Genomic DNA, 20,090 nt, shown 5'->3' on the forward strand with positions numbered 1-20,090 from the left:
GTCTGCAGGGGTAAAGGGGAGCAGTCCGCAGGGTAAAGGGAGCAGTCGCAGGGTAAAGGGAAGCAGTCCGCAGGTTAAAGGGGAAGCAGTTGCAGGGTAAAGGGGAGCAGTCTGCAGGGTAAAGGGGAGCAGTCTGCAGGGTAAAGGGGAGCAGTTTTCGGGTAAAGGGGAAGCAGTCTGCAGGGTAAAGGGGAGCAGTCTGGCAGGGTAAAGGGGAGCAGTCAGTAGGGTAAAGGGTAGAGCAGTCTGCAGGTAAAGGGGAGCAGTCTGCAGGGTAAAGGGGAGCAGGCTGCAGGGTAAAGGGGAACAGTCTGCAGGGTAAAGGGGAAAACTCTGCAGGGGTGGGGAAAGTGGAGCAGTCTGCAGGGCAAAGGGGAGCACTCTGCAGGGTAAAGAGGGGCAGTCTGCAGGGTAAAGCGGAGCAGTCTGCAGGGTAAAGGGGAGCTGTCTGCAGGGTAAAGGGGAGCAGTCTGCAGAATAAAGGGGAGCAGTCTGCAGGGTAAAGCTGAGGCGTCTGCAGGGTAAAGGGAGGCGTCTGCAGAGTAAAGGGGAGGCATCTGCAGGGTAAAGGGGAGCAGTCTGCAGGGTAAATGGGAGCCGTCTGCAGGGTAAAGGGGAGCAGTCTGCAGGGTAAAGCTGAGGCGTCTGAAGGGTAAAGGGGAGCCGTCTGCAGGGTAAAGGGGAGCAGTCTGCAGGGTAAAGGGGAGCCGTCTGCAGGGTAAAGGGGAGCAGTCTGCAGGTAAACGGGAGCAGTCTGCAGGATAACGGGAGCAGTTGCAGGGTAAAGGGGAGCAGTCTGCAGGGTAAAGGGGAGCAGTCTGCAGGGTAAAAGGGAGCAGTCTGCAGGGTAAAGGGGAGACGTCTGCAGGGTAAAGGGGAGCAGTCTGCAGGGTAAAGGGGAGCAGTCTGCAGGGTAAATGGGGAGCAGTCTGCAGGGTAAAGGGGAGCAGTCTGCAGGTAAAGGGAGGCGTCTGCAGGGTAAAGGGGAGCAGTCTGCAGGGTAAAGGGGAGCAGTCTGCAGGGTAAAGGGGAGCAGTCTGCAGGGTAAAGGGGAGCAGTCTGCAGGGTAAAGGGGAGCAGTCTGCAGGGTAAAGGGGAGCAGTCTGCAGGGTAAAGGGGAGCAGTCTGCAGGGTAAAGGGGAGCAGTCTGCAGGGTAAAGGGGAGCAGTCTGCAGGGTAAAGGGGAGCAGTCTGCAGGGTAAAGGGGAGCAGTCTGCAGGGTAAAGGGGAGCAGTCCGCAGGGTAAAGGGGAGCAGTCTGTAGGGTAAAGGAGAGCGGGCCACAGGGTAAAGGGGACCAGACCCAGGGTAAAGGGCAGCTCTCTGCAGGGTATAGGGGAGGCATCTGCAGGGTAAAGGGCAGCGGTCAGCAGGGTAAAGGGGAGCAGTCTGCAGGGCAAAGTGGAGCTGTCTGCAGGGGTAAAGGGGAGCAGACCGCAGGGTAAAGGGGAGCAGTCTGCAGGGTAAAGGGGAGCAGTCTGCAGGGTAAAGGGGAGCAGTCTGCAGGGTAAAGGGGAGCAGTCTGCAGGGTAAAGGGGAGCAGTCTGCAGGGTAAAGGGAGCAGTCTGCAGGGTAAAGGGGAGGCGTCTGCAGGGTAAAGGGGAGCAGTCTGCAGGGTAAAGGGGAGCAGTCTGCAGGATAAAGGGGAGCAGTCTGCAGAGTAAATGGGAGCCGTCTGCAGGGTAAAGGGGAGCCGTCTGCAGGGTAAAGGGGAGCCGTCTGCAGGGTAAAGGGGAGCAGTCTGCAGGGTAAAGGGGAGCAGTCTGCAGGGTAAAGGGGAGCAGTCTGCAGGGTAAAGGGGAGCAGTCTGCAGGGTAAAGGGAGCAGTTCTGCAGGGTAAAGGGGAGCAGTCTGCAGGGTAAAGGGGAGCAGTCTGCAGGTAAAGGGAGCAGTCAGCAGGGTAAAGGGGAGCAGTCTGCAGGGGTAAAGAGGGGAGCAGTCTGCAGGGGTAAAGGGGAGGCAGTCTGCAGGGTAAAGGGGAGCAGTCTGCAGGGTAAAGGGGAGCAGTCTGCAGGTAAAAGGGAGCAGTCTGCAGGGTTAAAGGGGAGCAGTCTGCAGGGTATAAGGGGAGCAGTCTGCAGGGTAAAGGGGAGCACTCTGCAGGGTAAAGGGGAGCGGTGTGCAGGGTAAAGTGGAGCTGTCTGTTGGGTTAAAGGGGAGCAGTCTGCAGGGTAAAGGGGAGCAGACTGCAGGGTAAAGGGGAGCAGTCTGCAGGGTAAAGGGGAGGCGTCTGCAGGGTAAAGGGGAGGCGTCTGCAGGGTAAAGGGGAGCCGTCTGCAGGGTAAAGGGGAGCTGTCTGCAGGGCAAAGGGGAGCAGTCTGCAGGGTAAAGGGGAGCAGTCTGCAGGGTAAAGGGGAGCAGTCTGCAGGGTAAAGGGGAGCAGTCTGCAGGGTAAAGGGGAGCAGTCTGCAGGGTAAAGGGGAGCAGTCTGCAGGGTAAAGGGGAGCAGTCTGCAGGGTAAAGGGGAGCAGTCTGCAGGGTAAAGGGGAGCAGTCTGCAGGGTAAAGGGGAGCAGTCTGCAGGGTAAAGGGGAGCAGTCTGCAGGGTAAAGGGGAGCAGTCTGCAGGGTAAAGGGGAGCAGTCTGCAGGGTAAAGGGGAGCAGTCTGCAGGGTAAAGGGGAGCAGTCTGCAGGGTAAAGGGGAGCAGTCTGCAGGGTAAAGGGGAGCAGTCTGCAGGGTAAAGGGGAGCAGTCTGCAGGGGTAAAGGGGAGCAGTCTGCAGGGTAAAGGGGAGCAGTCTGCAGGGTAAAGGGGAGCAGTCTGCAGGGTAAAGGGGAGCAGTCTGCAGGGTAAAGGGGAGCAGTCTGCAGGGTAAAGGGGAGCAGTCTGCAGGGTAAAGGGGAGCCGTCTGCAGGGTAAAGGGGAGCCGTCTGCAGGGTAAAGGGGAGCAGTCTGCAGGGTAAAGGGGAGCAGTCTGCAGGATAAAGGGGAGCAGTCTGCAGGGTAAAAGGGAGCAGTCTGCAGGGTAAAGGGGAGCAGTCTGCAGGGTAAAGGGGAGCAGTCTGCAGGGTAAAGGGGAGCAGTCTGCAGGGTAAAGGGGAGCAGTCTGCAGGGTAAAGGGGAGCAGTCTGCAGGGTAAACGGGAGCAGTCTGCAGGGTAAAGCTGAGGCGTCTGCAGGGTAAAGGGGAGCAGTCTGCAGGGTAAAGGGGAGCAGTCTGCAGGGTAAAGGGGAGCAGTCTGCAGGATAAAGGGGAGCAGTCTGCAGGGTAAATGGGAGCAGTCTGCAGGGTAAAGGGGAGCAGTCTGCAGGGTAAAGGGGAGCAGTCTGCAGGGTAAAGGGGAGCAGTCTGCAGGGTAAAGGGGAGCAGTCTGCAGGGTAAAGGGGAGCAGTCTGCAGGGTAAAGGGGAGCAGTCTGCAGGGTAAAGGGGAGCAGTCTGCAGGGTAAAGGGGAGCAGTCTGCAGGGTAAAGGGGAGCAGTCTGCAGGGTAAAGGGGAGCAGTCTGCAGGGTAAAGGGGAGCAGTCTGCAGGGTAAAGGGGAGCAGTCTGCAGGGTAAAGGGGAGCAGTCTGCAGGGTAAAGGGGAGCAGTCTGCAGGGTAAAGGGGAGCAGTCTGCAGGGTAAAGGGGAGCAGTCCGCAGGGTAAAGGGGAGGCGTCTGCAGGGTAAAGGGGAGCAGTCTGCAGGTTAAAGGGGAGCAGTCTGCAGGGTAAAAGGGAGCAGTCTGCAGGGTTGGTAAAGGGGAGCAGTCTGCAGGGTAAAGGGGAGCAGTCTGCAGGGTAAAGGGGAGCAGTCTGCAGGGTAAAGGGGAGCAGTCTGCAGGGTAAAGGGGAGCAGTCTGCAGGGTAAAGGGGAGCAGTCTGCAGGGTAAAGGGGAGCCAGACTGCAGGGTACAGTGGGAGCAGACTGCTGGGTAAAGGGGAGCAGTCTGCAGGTAAAGGGGAGCAGATCTGCAGGGTAAAGGGGAGCAGTCTGCAGGGAAAACGGGAGCAGTCTGCAGGTAAAGGGGAGCAGTCCTGCAGGGTAACGAGGGCGCAGTCTGCAGGGTAAAGGGAGCCGTCTGCAGGGTAAAGGGAGCAGTCTGCGAAAAGGGGAGCAGTCTGCAGGGTAAAGGGGAGCAGTCTGCAGGGTAAAGGGGAGCAGTCTGCAGGGGTAAGGGAGACCAGTCCTGCTGGGGTTGTAAAGGGGACAGGTTCTGCAGGGTAAAAGGGGAGCAGTCTGCAGGGTAAAGGGAGCAGTCTGCAGGGTAAAGGGGAAGCAGTCTGCAGGGTAAAGGGGAGCAGTCTGCAGGGTAAAGGGGAGCAGTTCTGCAGGGTAAAGGGGACAGTCTGCAGGGTAAAGGGGAGCAGTCTGCCGGGTAAGGGGAACATTCTGCAGGGTGGGTAAAGGGGAGCAGTCTGCAGGGTAAAGGGGAGCAGTCTGCAGGGTAAAGGGGAGCAGTCTGCAGGGTAAAGGGGAGCCGTCTGCAGGGTAAAGGGGAGCAGTCTGCAGGGTAAAGGGGAGCAGTCTGCAGGGTAAAGGGGAGCAGTCTGCAGGGTAAAGGGGAGCAGTCTGCAGGGTAAAGGGGAGCAGTCTGCAGGGTAAAGGGGAGCAGTCTGCAGGGTAAAGGGGAGCAGTCTGCAGGGTAAAGGGGAGCAGTCCGCAGGGTAAAGGGGAGCAGTCTGCAGGGTAAAGGAGCAGTCTGCAGGGTAAAGGGGAGCAGTCTGCAGGGTAAAGGGGAGCAGTCTGCAGGGTAAAGGGGAGCAGTCTGCAGGGTAAAGGGGAGCAGTCTGCAGGGTAAAGGGGAGCAGTCTGCAGGGTAAAGGGAGCAGTCTGCAGGGTAAAGGGGAGCAGTCTGCAGGGTAAAGGGGAGCAGTCTGCAGGGTAAAGGGGAGCAGTCTGCAGGGTAAAGGGGAGCTGTCTGCAGGGTAAAGGGCAGCGGTCAGCAGGGTAAAGGGGAGCAGTCTGCAGGGCAAAGTGGAGCTGTCTGCAGGGGTAAAGGGGAGCAGACTGCAGGTTAAAGGGGGGGAGCGTCAGCAGGGTAAAGGGGAGCAGTCTGCAGGGTAAAGGGGAAGAACAGCCTGCAGGGTAAAGGGGAGCAGACTGCAAGGGTAAAGGGGAGCAGTCTGCAGGGTAAAGGGAGCAGTCTGCAAGGTAAAGGGAGCAGTCTGCAGGGTAAAGGGGAGCAGTCTGCAGGGTAAAGGGGAGCAGTCTGCATGGTAAAGGGAGCAGTCTCCAGGGTAAAGGGGAGCAGTCTGCAGGGTAAAGGGGAGCAGTCCTGCAGGGTAAAGGGGAGCAGTCTGCAGGTAAAAGGGGAGCAGTTCTTGCAGGGTTAAAGGGGCAGTCTGCAAGAGTAAAGGGGAGCAGTCTGCAGGTAAAGGGGAGCAGTCTGCAGGTAAAGGGGAGACAGTCTGCAGGGTAAAGGGGAGCAGTCTGCAGGGTAAAGGGGAGCCGTCTGCAGGGTAAAGGGGAGCCGTCTGCAGGGTAAAGGGGAGCAGTCTGCAGGGTAAAGGGGAGCAGTCTGCAGGGTAAAGGGGAACAGTCTGCAGGGTAAAGGGGAGCAGTCTGCAGGGTAAAGGGGAGCAGTCTGCAGGGTAAAGGGGAGCAGTCTGCAGAATAAAGGGGAGCAGTCTGCAGGGTAAAGGGGAGCAGTCTGCAGGGTAAAGGGGAGCAGTCTGCAGGGTAAAGGGGAGCAGTCTGCAGGGTAAAGGGGAGCAGTCTGCAGGGTAAAGGGGAGCATTCTGCAGGGTAAAGGGGAGCAGTCTGCAGGGTAAAGGGGAGCAGTCTGCAGGGTAAAGGGGAGCAGTCTGCAGGGTAAAGGGGAGCAGTCTGCAGGGTAAAGGGGAGCAGTCTGCAGGGTAAAGGGGAGCAGTCTGCAGGGTAAAGGGGAGCAGTCTGCAGGGTAAAGGGGAGCAGTCTGCAGGGTAAAGGGGAGCAGTCTGCAGGGTAAAGGGGAGCAGTCTGCAGGGTAAAGGGGAGCAGTCTGCAGGGTAAAGGGGAGCAGTCTGCAGGGTAAAGGGGAGCAGTCTGCAGGGTAAAGGGGAGCAGTCTGCAGGGTAAAGGGGAGCAGTCTGCAGGGTAAAGGGGAGCAGTCCTGCAGGGTAAAGGGGAGCAGTCTGCAGGGTAAAGGGGAGCAGTCTGCAGGTAAAGGGGAGCAGACTGCAGGGTAAAGTGGATCAGATCCGCAGGGTAAAGGGGAAGCAGACTGCAGGGGTGTAAAGGGGGAAGCAGACTGCAGGGTAAAAGGGGAGCAGTCCTGCAGGGTAAGAGGGGAGCAGTCTGCAGGGTAAATGGGAGCCGTCTGCAGGGAAAAGGGGAGCAGTCTGCAGGGTAAAGGGGAGCAGTCTGCAGGGTAAAGGGGAGCCGTCTGCAGGATAAAGGGGAGCCGTCTGCAGGGTAAAGGGGAGCCGTCTGCAGGGTAAAGGGGAGCAGTCTGCAGGGTAAAGGGGAGCAGTCTGCAGGGTAAAGGGGAGCAGTCTGCAGGGTAAAGGGGAGCAGTCTGCAGGGTAAAGGGGAGCAGTCTGCAGGGTAAAGGAAGCAGTCTGCAGGGTAAAGGGGAGCTGTCTGCAGGGGTAAAGGGGAGCAGTCTGCAGGTTAAAGGGGAGCAGTCTGCAGGGTAAAGGGCAGCGGTCAGCAGGGTAAAGGGGAGCAGTCTGCAGGGCAAAGTGGAGCTGTCTGCAGGGGTAAAGGGGAGCAGACCGCAGGTTAAAGGGGAGCAGTCCGCAGGGTACAGGGGCGCAGTCTGCAGGGTAAAGGGGAGCACTCTGCAGGGTAAAGGGGAGCACTCTGCAGGGTAAAGGGGAGCACTCTGCAGGGTAAAGGGGAGCGGTGTGCAGGGTAAAGGGGAGCAGTCTGCAGGGTAAAGGGGAGCAGTCTGCAGGGTAAAGGGGAGCAGTCTGCAGGGTAAAGGGGAGCAGTCTGCAGGGTAAAGGGGAGCAGTCTGCAGGGTAAAGGGGAGCAGTCTGCAGGGTAAAGGGGAACAGTCTGCAGGGTAAAGGGGAGCAGTCTGCAGGGTAAAGGGGAGCAGTCTGCAGGGTAAAGGGGAGCAGTCTGCAGGGTAAAGGGGAGCAGTCTGCAGGGTAAAGGGGAGCAGTCTGCAGGGTAAAGGGGAGCGGTGTGCAGGGTAAAGGGGAGCGGTGTGCAGGGTTAAAGGGGAGCAGTGTGCAGGGTAAAGGGGAACAGACCGCAGGGTAAAGGGGAGCAGTCTGCAGGGTAAAGGGGAGCAGTCTGCAGGGTAAAGGGGAGCAGTCTGCAGGGTAAAGGGGAGCAGTCTGCAGGGTAAAGGGGAGGCGTCTGCAGGGTAAAGGGAGCAGTCTGCAGGGTAAAGGGGAGCAGTCTGCAGGGTAAAGGGGAGCAGTCTGCAGGGTAAAGGGGAGCAGTCTGCAGGGGTAAAGGGGAGCAGTCTGCAGGGTAAAGGGGAGCAGTCCGCAGGGTAAAGGGGAGCAGTCTGCAGGGTAAAGGGGAGCAGTCTGCAGGGTAAAGGGGAGCAGTCTGCAGGGTAAAGGGGAGCAGTCTGCAGGGTAAAGGGGAGCAGTCTGCAGGGTAAAGGGGAGCAGTCTGCAGGGTAAAGGGGAGCAGTCTGCTGGGTAAAGGGGAGCAGTCTGCAGGGTAAAGGGGAGCAGTCTGCAGGGTAAAGGGGAGCAGTCTGCAGGGTAAAGGGGAGCAGTCTGCAGGGTAAAGGGGAGCAGTCTGCAGGGTAAAGGGGAGCCGTCTGCAGGGTAAAGGGGAGCAGTCTGCAGGGTAAAGGGGAGCAGTCCGCAGGGTAAAGAGGAGCAGTCTGCAGGGGTGGGTAAAGGGGAGCAGTCTGCAGGGTAAAGGGGAGGCGTCTGCAGGGTAAAGGGGAGCCGTCTGCAGGGTAAAGGGGAGCAGTCTGCAGGGTAAAGGGGAGGCGTCTGCAGGGTAAAGGGGAGCCGTCTGCAGGGTAAAGGGGAGCCGTCTGCAGGGTAAAGGGGAGCAGTCTGCAGGGTAAAGGGGAGCAGTCTGCAGGGTAAAGGGGAGCAGTCTGCAGGGTAAAGGGGAGCAGTCTGCAGGGTAAAGGGGAGCAGTCTGCAGGGTAAAGGGGAGGCGTCTGCAGGGTAAAGGGGAGCAGTCTGCAGGGTAAAGGGGAGCAGTCTGCAGGGTAAAGGGGAGCAGTCTGCAGGGTAAAGGGGAGCAGTCTGCAGGGTAAAGGGGAGCAGTCTGCAGGGGTAAAGGGGAGCAGACCGCAGGTTAAAGGGGAGCAGTCCTGCAGGTAAAGGGGAGCAGTTCTGCAGGGTAAAGGGGAGCTGTCTGCAGGGTAAAGGGGAGCCGTCTGCAGGGTAAAGGGGAGCATCTGCAGGGTAAAGGGAGCAGTCTGCAGGGTAAAGGGGAGCCGTCTGCAGGGGTAAAGGGGAGCAGTCAGCAGGGTAAAGGGAGCATCTGCAGGGTAAAGGGAGCATCTGCAGGTAAAGGGAGCAGTCTGCAGGGGTAAAGGGGAGCAGTCTGCAGGTAAAGGGGAGCAGTCCAGCAGGGTAAAGGGGAGCAGTCTGCAGGGTAAAGGGGAGCAGTCTGCAGGGTAAAGGGGAGCAGTCTGCAGGGTAAAGGGGAGCAGTCTGCAGGGTAAAAGGGAGCAGTCTGCAGGGTAAAGGGGAAAAGTCTGCAGGGTAAAGGGGAGCAGTCTGCAGGATAAAGGAAGCAGTCTGCAGGGTAAAGCTGAGGCGTCTGCAGGGTAAAGGGGAGCAGTCTGCAGGGTAAACGGGAGCAGTATGCAGGATAAAGGGGAGCAGTCTGCAGGGTAAAGGGGAGCAGTCTGCAGGGAAAAGGGGAGCAGTCTGCAGGGTAAAGGGGAGCAGTCTGCAGGGTAAAGGGGAGAAGTCTGCAGGGTAAAGGGGAGAAGACTGCAGGGTAAAGGGGAAGCAGTCTGCAGGGGTGGGTAAAGGGGAGCAATCTGCAGGGTAAAGGGGAGCAGTCTGCAGGGTAAAGGGGAGCAGTCTGCAGGGTAAAGGACAGCAGTCTGCAGGGTAAAGGGGAGCAGTCTGCAGGGTAAAGGGGAGCAGTCTGCAGGGTAAAGGGGAGCAGTCTGCAGGGTAAAGGGAAGCAGTCTGCAGGGTAAAGGGGAGCAGTCTGCAGGGTAAAGGGAGCAGTCTGCAGGGTAAAAGGGAGCAGTCTGCAGGGTAAAGGGGAGCAGTCTGCAGGGTAAAGGGGAGCAGGTCTGCTAGGGTAAGGGGGAGCAGTCCGCAGGGTAAAGGGGAGCAGTCTGCAGGGTAAAGTGGAGCAGTCTGCAGGGTAAAGAGGGAGCAGTCTGCAGGGTAAAGGGGAGCAGTCTGCAGGGTAAAGGGGAGCAGTCTGCAGGGTAAAGGGGAGCAGTCTGCAGGGTAAAGGGGAGCCGTCTGCAGGGTAAAGGGGAGCAGTCTGCAGGGTAAAGGGGAGCAGTCTGCAGGGGTGGGTAAAGGGGAGCAGTCTGCAGGGGTAAATGGGGGAGCAGTCTGCAGGGTAAAGGGGAGCAGGTCTGTATGGTAAAGGGGAGCAGTCTGCAGGGTTATGGGGAGCAGTCTGCACGGTAAAGGGGAGCAGTCTGCAGGGTAAAGGGGAGCCAGTCTGCAGGGTAAAGGGGAGCAGTCCTGCAGGGTAAAGGGAGCAGTCTGCAGGGTAAAGGGGAGCACTCTGCAGGGGTAAATGGGGGAGCAGTCTGCAGGGTAAAGGGGAGCAGCCTGCAGGGTAAAGGGGAGCAGTCTGCAGGGTAAAGGGGAGCAGTCTGCAGGGTAAAGGGGAGCAGTCTGCAGGGTAAAGGGGAGCAGTCTGCAGGGTAAAGGGGAGCAGTCTGCAGGGTAAAGGGGAGCAGTCTGCAGGGTAAAGGGGAGCAGTCTGCAGGGTAAAGGGGAGGCGTCTGCAGGGTAAAGGGCAGCGGTCAGCAGGGTAAAGGGGAGCAGTCTGCAGGGCAAAGTGGAGCTGTCTGCAGGGGTAAAGGGGAGCAGACCGCAGGTTAAAGGGGAGCAGTCCGCAGGGTACAGGGGCGCAGTCTGCAGGGTAAAGGGGAGCACTCTGCAGGGTAAAGGGGAGCACTCTGCAGGGTAAAGGGGAGCACTCTGCAGGGTAAAGGGGAGCGGTGTGCAGGGTTAAAGGGGAGCAGTCTGCAGGGTAAAGGGGAGCAGTCTGCAGGGTAAAGGGGAGCAGTCTGCAGGGTAAAGGGGAGCAGTCTGCAGGGTAAAGGGGAGCAGCTCAGCAGGCGAAAAGGGGAAGCAGGTCTGCAGGGGGTAAAGGTGAGCAGTCCTGCAGGGGTAAAAGGGGAGCAGTCCTGCAGGGTAAAGGGGAGCAGTCCTGCAGGGTAAAGCGGGGAGCAGTCTTCAGGGTACAAGGGGAGCAGACTGCTAGGGGTAAAGGGGAGCAGACCGCAGGGTAAAGGGGGAAGCAGTCTGCAGGGTAATAAGGGGAGCAGTCTGCAGGGTTAAAGGGGAAGGCAGTCTGCGGGTAAGAGGAGCAATCGCAGGGTAAGGGGAGGCAGACACTGCAGGGATAAATGGGAAGCAGACTTGCAGGGGTAAGGGCCCCCGGGAGCCAGTCTGCAGGCATAATCGAGGCGAGCACGTCCGCAGGGTAAAGGGGAGCAGTGCTGCAGGGTTAAAGGGGAGCAGTCTGCAATGTAAAGGGGAAGCAGTCTGCTAGGGTAAAGGGGAGCAGTCTGCAGTGGTAAAGGGGAGTCAGTCCGCAGGGTAAAGGGAGCCGTCTGCAGGGTAAAGGGGCCGTCTGCAGGGTAAAGGGGAGCAGTCTGCAGGGTAAAGGGGAGCAGTCTGCAGGGTAAAGGGGAGCAGTCTGCAGGGTAAAGGGGAGCAGTCTGCAGGGTAAAGGGGAGCAGTCTGCAGGTAAAGGGGAGCAGTCTGCAAGGGTAAAGGGGAGCAGTCTGCAGGGTAAAGGGGAGCAGTCTGCAGGGTAAAGGGGAGCAGTCTGCAGGGTAAAGGGGAGCAGTCTGCAGGGTAAAGGGGAGCAGTCTGCAGGGTAAAGGGGAGCAGTCTGCAGGGTAAAGGGGAGCAGTCCGCAGGGTAAAGGGGAGCAGTCTGCAGGGTAAAGGGGAGCAGTCTGCAGGGTAAAAGGGAGCAGTCTGCAGGGTAAAGGGGAGCAGTCTGCAGGGTAAAGGGGAGCCGTCTGCAGGGTAAAGGGGAGCAGTCTGCAGGGTAAAGGGGAGCAGTCTGCAGGGTAAAGGGGAGCAGTCTGCAGGGTAAAGGGGAGCAGTCTGCAGGGTAAAGGGGAGCAGTCTGCAGGGTAAAGGGGAACAGTCTGCAGGGTAAAGGGGAGCAGTCTGCAGGGTAAAGGGGAGCAGTCTGCAGGGTAAAGGGGAGCAGTCTGCAGGGTAAAGGGGAACAGTCTGCAGGGTAAAGGGGAGCAGTCTGCAGGGTAAAGGGGAGCAGACTGCAGGATAAAGGGGAGCAGACTGTAGGATAAAGGGGAGCAGTCTGCAAGGTAAAGGGGAGCATACTGCAGGGTAAAGGGGAGCAGTCTGCAGAGTAAAGGGGAGCAGTCTGCAGGGTAAAGGGGAGCAGTCTGTAGGGTAAAGGGGAGCAGTCTGCAGGGTAAAGGGGAGCAGTCTGCAGGGTAAAGGGGAGCAGTCCGCAGGGTAAAGGGGAGCAGTCCGTTGGGTAAAAGGGAGCAGTCTGCAGGGTAAAAGGGAGCAGTCTGCAGGGTAAAGGGGAGCAGTCTGCAGGGGTGGGTAAAGGGAAGCAGTCTGCAGGGTAAAAAAGAGCTGTCCGCAGGGTAAAGGGGAGCAGTCTGTAGGGTATAGGGGAGCAGTCTGCAGGGTAAAGGGGAGCAGTCTGTAGGGTATAGGGGAGCAGTCTGCAGGGTAAAGGGGAGCAGTCTGTAGGGTATAGGGCAGCAGTCTGCAGGGTAAAGGGGAGCAGTCTGCAGGGTAAAGGGGAGCAGTCTGCAGGGTAAAGGGGAGCAGTCCGCAGGGTAAAGGGGAGCAGTCCGCAGGGTAAAGGGGAGCAGTCTGCAGGGTAAAGGGGAGCAGTCTGTAGGGTATAGGGGAGCAGTCTGCAGGGTAAAGGGGAGCAGTCTGCAGGGTAAAGGGGAGCAGTCTGCAGGGTAAAGGGGAGCAGTCCGCAGGGTAAAGGGGAGCAGTCCGCAGGGTAAAGGGGAGCAGTCTGCAGGGTAAAGGGGAGCACTCTGCAGGGTAAAGGGGAGCAGTCTGCAGGGTAAAGGGGAGCAGTCCGCAGGGTAAAGGGGAGCAGTCTGCAGGGTAAAGGGGAGCAGTCTGTAGGGTATAGGGGAGCAGTCTGCAGGGTAAAGGGGAGCAGTCCGCAGGGTAAAGGGGAGCAGTCTGCAGGGTAAAAGGGAGCGGTCTGCAGGGTAAAGGGGAGCAGTCTGCAGGGTAAAAGGGAGCAGTCTGCAGGGTAAAGGGGAGCAGTCTGCAGGGGTGGGTAAAGGGCAGCAGTCTGCAGGGTAAAAGAGAGCAGTCTGCAGGGTAAAGGTGAGCAGTCTGCAGGGGTGGGTAAAGGGGAGAAGTCTGCAGGGTAAAGGGGAGCAGTCTGCAGGGTAAAGGGGGGCAGTCTGCAGGGTAAAGGGGAGCAGACTGCAGGGTAAAGGGGAACAGACTGCAGGTGTAAAGGGGAACAGACTGCAGGTGTAAAGGGGAACAGACTGCAGGGTAAAGGGGAGCAGACTGCAGGGTAAAGGGGAGCAGACTGCAGGGTAAAGGGGAACAGACTGTGGGTAAAGGGGAGCAGACTGCAGGGTAAAGGGGAACAGACTGTGGGTAAAGGGGAGCAGACTGCAGGGTAAAGGGGAGCAGACTGCAGGGTAAAGGGGAGCAGTTTGCAAGGTAAAGGGGAGCAGACTGCAGGGTAAAGAGGAGCTGTCTGCAGGGTAAAGAGGAGCTGTCCGCAGGGTAAAGAGGAGCTGTCCGCAGGGTAAAGGGGAGCAGTCTGCAGGGTAAAGGGGAGCAGTCTGCAGGGTAAAGGGGAGCAGTCTGCAGGGTAAAGAGGAGCTGTCTGCAGAGTAAAGGGGAGCAGTCTGCGGGTTAAAGGGGAGCAGTCTGCGGGTTAAAGGGGAGCAGTCTGCAGGGTAAAGGGGAGCAGTCTGCGGGGTAAAGGGGAGCAGTCTGCGGGGTAAAGGGGAACAGTCTGCAGGGTAAAGGGGAACAGTCTGCAGGGTAAAGGGGAACAGTCTGCAGGGTAAAGGGGAACAGTCTGCAGGGTAATGGGGAGCAGTCTGCAGGGTAAAGGGGAACAGTCTGCAGGGTAATGGGGAGCAGTCTGCAGGGTAAAGGGGAACAGTCTGCAGGGTAAAGGGGAACAGTCTGCAGGGTAATGGGGAGCAGTCTGCAGGGCAAAGGGGAACATTCTGCAGGGGTGGGTAAAGGGGAGCAGTCTGCAAGGTAAAAGGGAGCATTCTGCAGGGTAAAGGGGAGCAGTCTGCAGGGTAAAGTGGAGCAGTCCGCAGGGTAAAGAGGAGCAGTCTGCAGGGTAAAGGGGAGCAGTCTGCCGGGTAAAGGAGTGCGGTCTGTAGGGTAAAGGGGAGCAGTCCGCAGGGTAAAGGGGAGCAGTCTGCAGGGTAAAGTGGAGCAGTCCGCAGGGTAAAGAGGAGCAGTCTGCAGGGTAAAGAGGAGCAGTCTGCAGGGTAAAGGGGAGCAGTCTGCAGGGTAAAGGGGAACAGTCTGCAGGCGTAAATGGGAGTAGTCTGCAGGGTAAAGGGGAGCAGTCTGCAGGGTAAAGGGGAGCAGTCTGCAGGGGTGGGTAAAGGGGAGCAGTCTGCAGGGTTATGGGGAGCAGTCTGCACGGTAAAGGGGAGCAGGTCTGTATGGTAAAGGGGAGCAGTCTGCAGGGTAAAAGGGAGCAGTCTGCAGGGTAAAAGGGAGCAGTCTGCAGGGTAAAGGTGAGCAGTCTGCAGGGGTGGGTAAAGGGGAGAAGTCTGCAGGGTAAAGGGGAGCAGTCTGCAGGGTAAAGGGGAGCAGTCTGCAGGGTAAAGGGGAGCAGTCTGCAGGGTAAAGGGGAGCAGTCCGCAGGGTAAAGGGGAGCAGTCCGCAGGGTAAAGGGGAGCAGTCTGCAGGGTAAAGGGGAGCACTCTGCAGGGTAAAGGGGAGCAGTCTGCAGGGTAAAGGGGAGCAGTCCGCAGGGTAAAGGGGAGCAGTCTGCAGGGTAAAGGGGAGCAGTCTGTAGGGTATAGGGGAGCAGTCTGCAGGGTAAAGGGGAGCAGTCCGCAGGGTAAAGGGGAGCAGTCTGCAGGGTAAAAGGGAGCGGTCTGCAGGGTAAAGGGGAGCAGTCTGCAGGGTAAAAGGGAGCAGTCTGCAGGGTAAAAGGGAGCAGTCTGCAGGGTAAAGGGGAGCAGTCTGCAGGGGTGGGTAAAGGGCAGCAGTCTGCAGGGTAAAAGAGAGCAGTCTGCAGGGTAAAGGTGAGCAGTCTGCAGGGGTGGGTAAAGGGGAGAAGTCTGCAGGGTAAAGGGGAGCAGTCTGCAGGGGTGGGTAAAGGGGAGCAGACTGCAGGGTAAAGGGGGGCAGTCTGCAGGGTAAAGGGGAGCAGACTGCAGGGTAAAGGGGAACAGACTGCAGGTGTAAAGGGGAACAGACTGCAGGTGTAAAGGGGAACAGACTGCAGGGGTAAAGGGGAACAGACTGCAGGGTAAAGGGGAACAGACTGCAGGGGTAAAGGGGAACAGACTGCAGGGGTAAAGGGGAACAGACTGTGGGTAAAGGGGAGCAGACTGCAGGGTAAAGGGGAGCAGACTGCAGGGTAAAGGGGAGCAGACTGCAGGGTAAAGGGGAGCAGACTGCAGGGTAAAGGGGAACAGACTGTGGGTAAAGGGGAGCAGACTGCAGGGTAAAGGGGAACAGACTGCAGGTGTAAAGGGGAACAGACTGCAAGGTAAAGGGGAACAGACTGCAGGGGTAAAGGGGAACAGACTGCAGGGGTAAAGGGGAACAGACTGTGGGTAAAGGGGAGCAGACTGCAGGGTAAAGGGGAGCAGACTGCAGGGTAAAGGGGAGCAGACTGCAGGGTAAAGGGGAGCAGACTGCAGGGTAAAGGGGAACAGACTGTGGGTAAAGGGGAGCAGACTGCAGGGTAAAGGGGAACAGACTGTGGGTAAAGGGGAGCAGACTGCAGGGTAAAGGGGAGCAGACTGCAGGGTAAAGGGGAGCAGTTTGCAAGGTAAAGGGGAGCAGTCTGCAGGGTAAAGGGGAGCAGTCTGCAGGGTAAAGAGGAGCTGTCTGCAGAGTAAAGGGGAGCAGTCTGCGGGTTAAAGGGGAGCAGTCTGCGGGTTAAAGGGGAGCAGTCTGTAGGGTAAAGGGGAGCAGTCTGCAGGGTAAAGGGGAGCAGTCTGCAGGGTAAAGGGGAGCAGTCTGCAGGGTAAAGGGGAGCAGTCTGCAGGGTAAAGGGGAGCAGTCTGCAGGGTAAAGGGGAGCACTCTGCAGGGTAAAGGGGAGCGGTGTGCAGGGTAAAGGGGAGCGGTCTGCAGGGTTAAAGGGGAGCAGTGTGCAGGGTAAAGGGGAGCAGTCCGCAGGGTAAAGGGGAGCAGTCTGCAGGGGTAAAGGGGAGCAGTCTGCAGGGTAAAGGGGAGCAGTCTGCAGGGTAAAGGGGAGCAGTCTGCAGGGTAAAGGGGAGCAGTCTGCAGGGTAAAGGGGAGCAGACTGCAGGGTAAAGGGGAACAGTCTGCAGGGTAAAGGGGAGCAGTCTGCAGGGTAAAGGGGAACAGTCTGCAGGGTAAAGGGGAACAGTCTGCAGGGTAAAGGGGAGCAGTCTGCAGGGTAAAGGGGAGCAGACTGCAGGGTAAAGGGGAACAGACTGTGGGTAAAGGGGAGCAGACTGCAGGGTAAAGGGGAACAGACTGTGGGTAAAGGGGAGCAGACTGCAGGGTAAAGGGGAGCAGACTGCAGGGTAAAGGGGAGCAGTTTGCAAGGTAAAGGGGAGCAGACTGCAGGGTAAAGAGGAGCTGTCCGCAGGGTAAAGAGGAGCTGTCCGCAGGGTAAAGAGGAGCTGTCCGCAGGGTAAAGGGGAGCAGTCTGCAGGGTAAAGGGGAGCAGTCTGCAGGGTAAAGAGGAGCTGTCTGCAGAGTAAAGGGGAGCAGTCTGCGGGTTAAAGGGGAGCAGTCTGCGGGTTAAAGGGGAGCAGTCTGCAGGGTAAAGGGGAGCAGTCTGCGGGGTAAAGGGGAGCAGTCTGCGGGGTAAAGGGGAACAGTCTGCAGGGTAAAGGGGAACAGTCTGCAGGGTAAAGGGGAACAGTCTGCAGGGTAAAGGGGAACAGTCTGCAGGGTAATGGGGAGCAGTCTGCAGGGTAAAGGGGAACAGTCTGCAGGGTAATGGGGAGCAGTCTGCAGGGTAAAGGGGAACAGTCTGCAGGGTAAAGGGGAACAGTCTGCAGGGTAATGGGGAGCAGTCTGCAGGGCAAAGGGGAACATTCTGCAGGGGTGGGTAAAGGGGAGCAGTCTGCAAGGTAAAAGGGAGCATTCTGCAGGGTAAAGGGGAGCAGTCTGCAGGGTAAAGTGGAGCAGTCCGCAGGGTAAAGAGGAGCAGTCTGCAGGGTAAAGGGGAGCAGTCTGCCGGGTAAAGGAGAGCGGTCTGTAGGGTAAAGGGGAGCAGTCCGCAGGGTAAAGGGGAGCAGTCTGCAGGGTAAAGTGGAGCAGTCCGCAGGGTAAAGAGGAGCAGTCTGCAGGGTAAAGAGGAGCAGTCTGCAGGGTAAAGGGGAGCAGTCTGCAGGGTAAAGGGGAACAGTCTGCAGGCGTAAATGGGAGTAGTCTGCAGGGTAAAGGGGAGCAGTCTGCAGGGTAAAGGGGAGCAGTCTGCAGGGGTGGGTAAAGGGGAGCAGTCTGCAGGGTTATGGGGAGCAGTCTGCACGGTAAAGGGGAGCAGGTCTGTATGGTAAAGGGGAGCAGTCTGCAGGGTAAAAGGGAGCAGTCTGCAGGGTAAAAGGGAGCAGTCTGCAGGGTAAAGGTGAGCAGTCTGCAGGGGTGGGTAAAGGGGAGAAGTCTGCAGGGTAAAGGGGAGCAGTCTGTAGGGTATAGGGGAGCAGTCTGCAGGGTAAAGGGGAGCAGTCTGCAGGGTAAAGGGGAGCAGTCTGCAGGGTAAAGGGGAGCAGTCCGCAGGGTAAAGGGGAGCAGTCCGCAGGGTAAAGGGGAGCAGTCTGCAGGGTAAAGGGGAGCACTCTGCAGGGTAAAGGGGAGCAGTCTGCAGGGTAAAGGGGAGCAGTCTGCAGGGTAAAGGGGAGCAGTCTGCAGGGTAAAGGGGAGCAGTCTGTAGGGTATAGGGGAGCAGTCTGCAGGGTAAAGGGGAGCAGTCCGCAGGGTAAAGGGGAGCAGTCTGCAGGGTAAAGGGGAGGCGTCTGCAGGGTAAAGGGGAGCAGTCTGCAGGGTAAAAGGGGAGCAGTCTGCAGGGTAAAGGGAGCAGTCTGCAGGGTAAAGGGGAGCAGTCTGCAGGGGGTAAAGGGCAGCAGTCTGCAGGGTAAAAGGGAGCAGTCTGCAGGGTAAAGGTGAGCAGTCTGCAGGGGTGGGTAAAGGGGAGCAGTCTGCAGGGTAAAGGGGAGCAGTCTGCAGGGTGGTAAAGGGGAGCAGACTGCAGGGTAAAGGGGGGCAGTCTGCAGGGGTGGGTAAAGGGGAGCAGACTGCAGGGTAAAGGGGGGCAGTCTGCAGGGTAAAGGGGAGCAGTCTGCAGGGTAAAGGGGAGCAGACTGCAGGGTAAAGGGGAACAGACTGCAGGTGTAAAGGGGAACAGACTGCAGGTGTAAAGGGGAACAGACTGCAGGGGTAAAGGGGAACAGACTGCAGGGGTAAAGGGGAACAGACTGTGGGTAAAGGGGAGCAGACTGCAGGGTAAAGGGGAGCAGACTGCAGGGTAAAGGGGAGCAGACTGCAGGGTAAAGGGGAGCAGACTGCAGGGTAAAGGGGAACAGACTGTGGGTAAAGGGGAGCAGACTGCAGGGTAAAGGGGAACAGACTGTGGGTAAAGGGGAGCAGACTGCAGGGTAAAGGGGAGCAGACTGCAGGGTAAAGGGGAGCAGTTTGCAAGGTAAAGGGGAGCAGACTGCAGGGTAAAGAGGAGCTGTCTGCAGGGTAAAGAGGAGCTGTCCGCAGGGTAAAGAGGAGCTGTCCGCAGGGTAAAGGGGAGCAGTCTGCAGGGTAAAGGGGAGCAGTCTGCAGGGTAAAGGGGAGCAGTCTGCAGGGTAAAGAGGAGCTGTCTGCAGAGTAAAGGGGAGCAGTCTGCGGGTTAAAGGGGAGCAGTCTGCGGGTTAAAGGGGAGCAGTCTGCAGGGTAAAGGGGAGCAGTCTGCGGGGTAAAGGGGAGCAGTCTGCGGGGTAAAGGGGAACAGTCTGCAGGGTAAAGGGGAACAGTCTGCAGGGTAAAGGGGAACAGTCTGCAGGGTAATGGGGAGCAGTCTGCAGGGTAAAGGGGAACAGTCTGCAGGGTAATGGGGAGCAGTCTGCAGGGTAAAGGGGAACAGTCTGCAGGGTAAAGGGGAACAGTCTGCAGGGTAATGGGGAGCAGTCTGCAGGGCAAAGGGGAACATTCTGCAGGGGTGGGTAAAGGGGAGCAGTCTGCAAGGTAAAAGGGAGCATTCTGCAGGGTAAAGGGGAGCAGTCTGCAGGGTAAAAGGGAGCAGTCTGCAGGGTAAAAGGGAGCAGTCTGCAGGGTAAAGGTGAGCAGTCTGCAGGGGTGGGTAAAGGGGAGAAGTCTGCAGGGTAAAGGGGAGCAGTCTGCAGGGTAAAGGGGAGCTGTCTGCAGGGGTGGGTAAAGGGGAGCAGACTGCAGGGTAAAGGGGGGCAGTCTGCAGGGTAAAGGGGAGCAGACTGCAGGGTAAAGGGGAACAGACTGCAGGGGTAAAGGGGAACAGACTGCAGGGGTAAAGGGGAACAGACTGCAGGGGTAAAGGGGAACAGACTGCAGGGGTAAAGGGGAACAGACTGTGGGTAAAGGGGAGCAGACTGCAGGGTAAAGGGGAGCAGACTGCAGGGTAAAGGGGAGCAGTTTGCAAGGTAAAGGGGAGCAGACTGCAGGGTAAAGAGGAGCTGTCTGCAGGGTAAAGAGGAGCTGTCCGCAGGGTAAAGAGGAGCAGTCTGCAGGGTAAAGGGGAGCAGTCTGCAGGGTAAAGGGGAGCAGTCTGCAGGGTAAAGGGGAGCAGTCTGCGGGTTAAAGGGGAGCAGTCTGCAGGGTAAAGGGGAGCAGTCTGCGGGGTAAAGGGGAGCAGTCTGCAGGGTAAAGGGGAGCAGTCTGCAGGGTAAAGGGGAACAGTCTGCAGGGTAATGGGGAGCAGTCTGCAGGGTAAAGGGGAACAGTCTGCAGGGTAATGGGGAGCAGTCTGCAGGGTAAAGGGGAACAGTCTGCAGGGTAAAGGGGAACAGTCTGCAGGGTAATGGGGAGCAGTCTGCAGGGCAAAGGGAAACATTCTGCAGGGGTGGGTAAAGGGGAGCAGTCTGCAGGGTAAAGGGGAGCATTATGCAGGGTGAAGGGGAGCAGTCCGCAGGGTAAAGGGGAGCAGTCCGCAGGGTAAAGGGGAGTAGTCCGCAGGGTAAAGGGGAACAGACTGCAGGGTAAAGGGGAACAGACTGCAGGGTAAAGGGGAACAGACTGCAGGGTAAAGGGGAGCAGACTGCAGGGTAAAGAGGAGCAGTCTGCAGGGTAGAGGGGAGCAGTCTGCAGGGCAAAGGGGAGCAATCTGCAGGGAAAAGGGGAGCACTCTGCAGGGAAAAGGGGAGCAGCCTGCAAGGCAAAGGGGAGCAGTCTGCAAGGTAAAGGGGAGCAGTCTGCAAGGTAAAGGGGAGCAGTCTGCAGGGTAAAGGGGAGCAGTCTGCAGGGTAAAGGGGAGCAGTCTGCAGGGTAAAGGGGAGCAGTCTGCAGGGTAAAGGGGAGCAGTCTACAAGGAAAAGGGGAGCAGTCTGCAGGGTAAAGGGGAGCAGTCTACAAGGAAAAGGGGAGCAGTCTGCAAGGTAAAGGGGAGCAGTCTGCAGGGTAAAGGGGAGCAGTCTGCAGGGGTGGGTAAAGGGGAGAAGTCTGCAGGGTAAAGGGGAGCAGTCTGCAGGGGTGGGTAAAGGGGAGAAGTCTGCAGGGTAAAGGGGAGCAATCTGCAGGGTAAAGTGGAGCTGTCTGCAGGGGTGGTTAAAGGGGAGCAGTCCGCAGGGTAAAGGGGAGCTGTCTGCAGTGGTAAAGGCGAGCAGTCTGCAGGGTAAAGGAGAGTGGTCTGTAGGGTAAAGGGGAGCAGTCCGCAGGGTAAAGGGGAGCAGTCTGCAGGGTAAAGGGGAGCAGTCT

Source organism: Carcharodon carcharias, chromosome 33, assembly GCF_017639515.1.
Source record: "Carcharodon carcharias isolate sCarCar2 chromosome 33, sCarCar2.pri, whole genome shotgun sequence".
In the NCBI taxonomy this organism is placed as follows: domain Eukaryota; kingdom Metazoa; phylum Chordata; class Chondrichthyes; order Lamniformes; family Lamnidae; genus Carcharodon; species Carcharodon carcharias.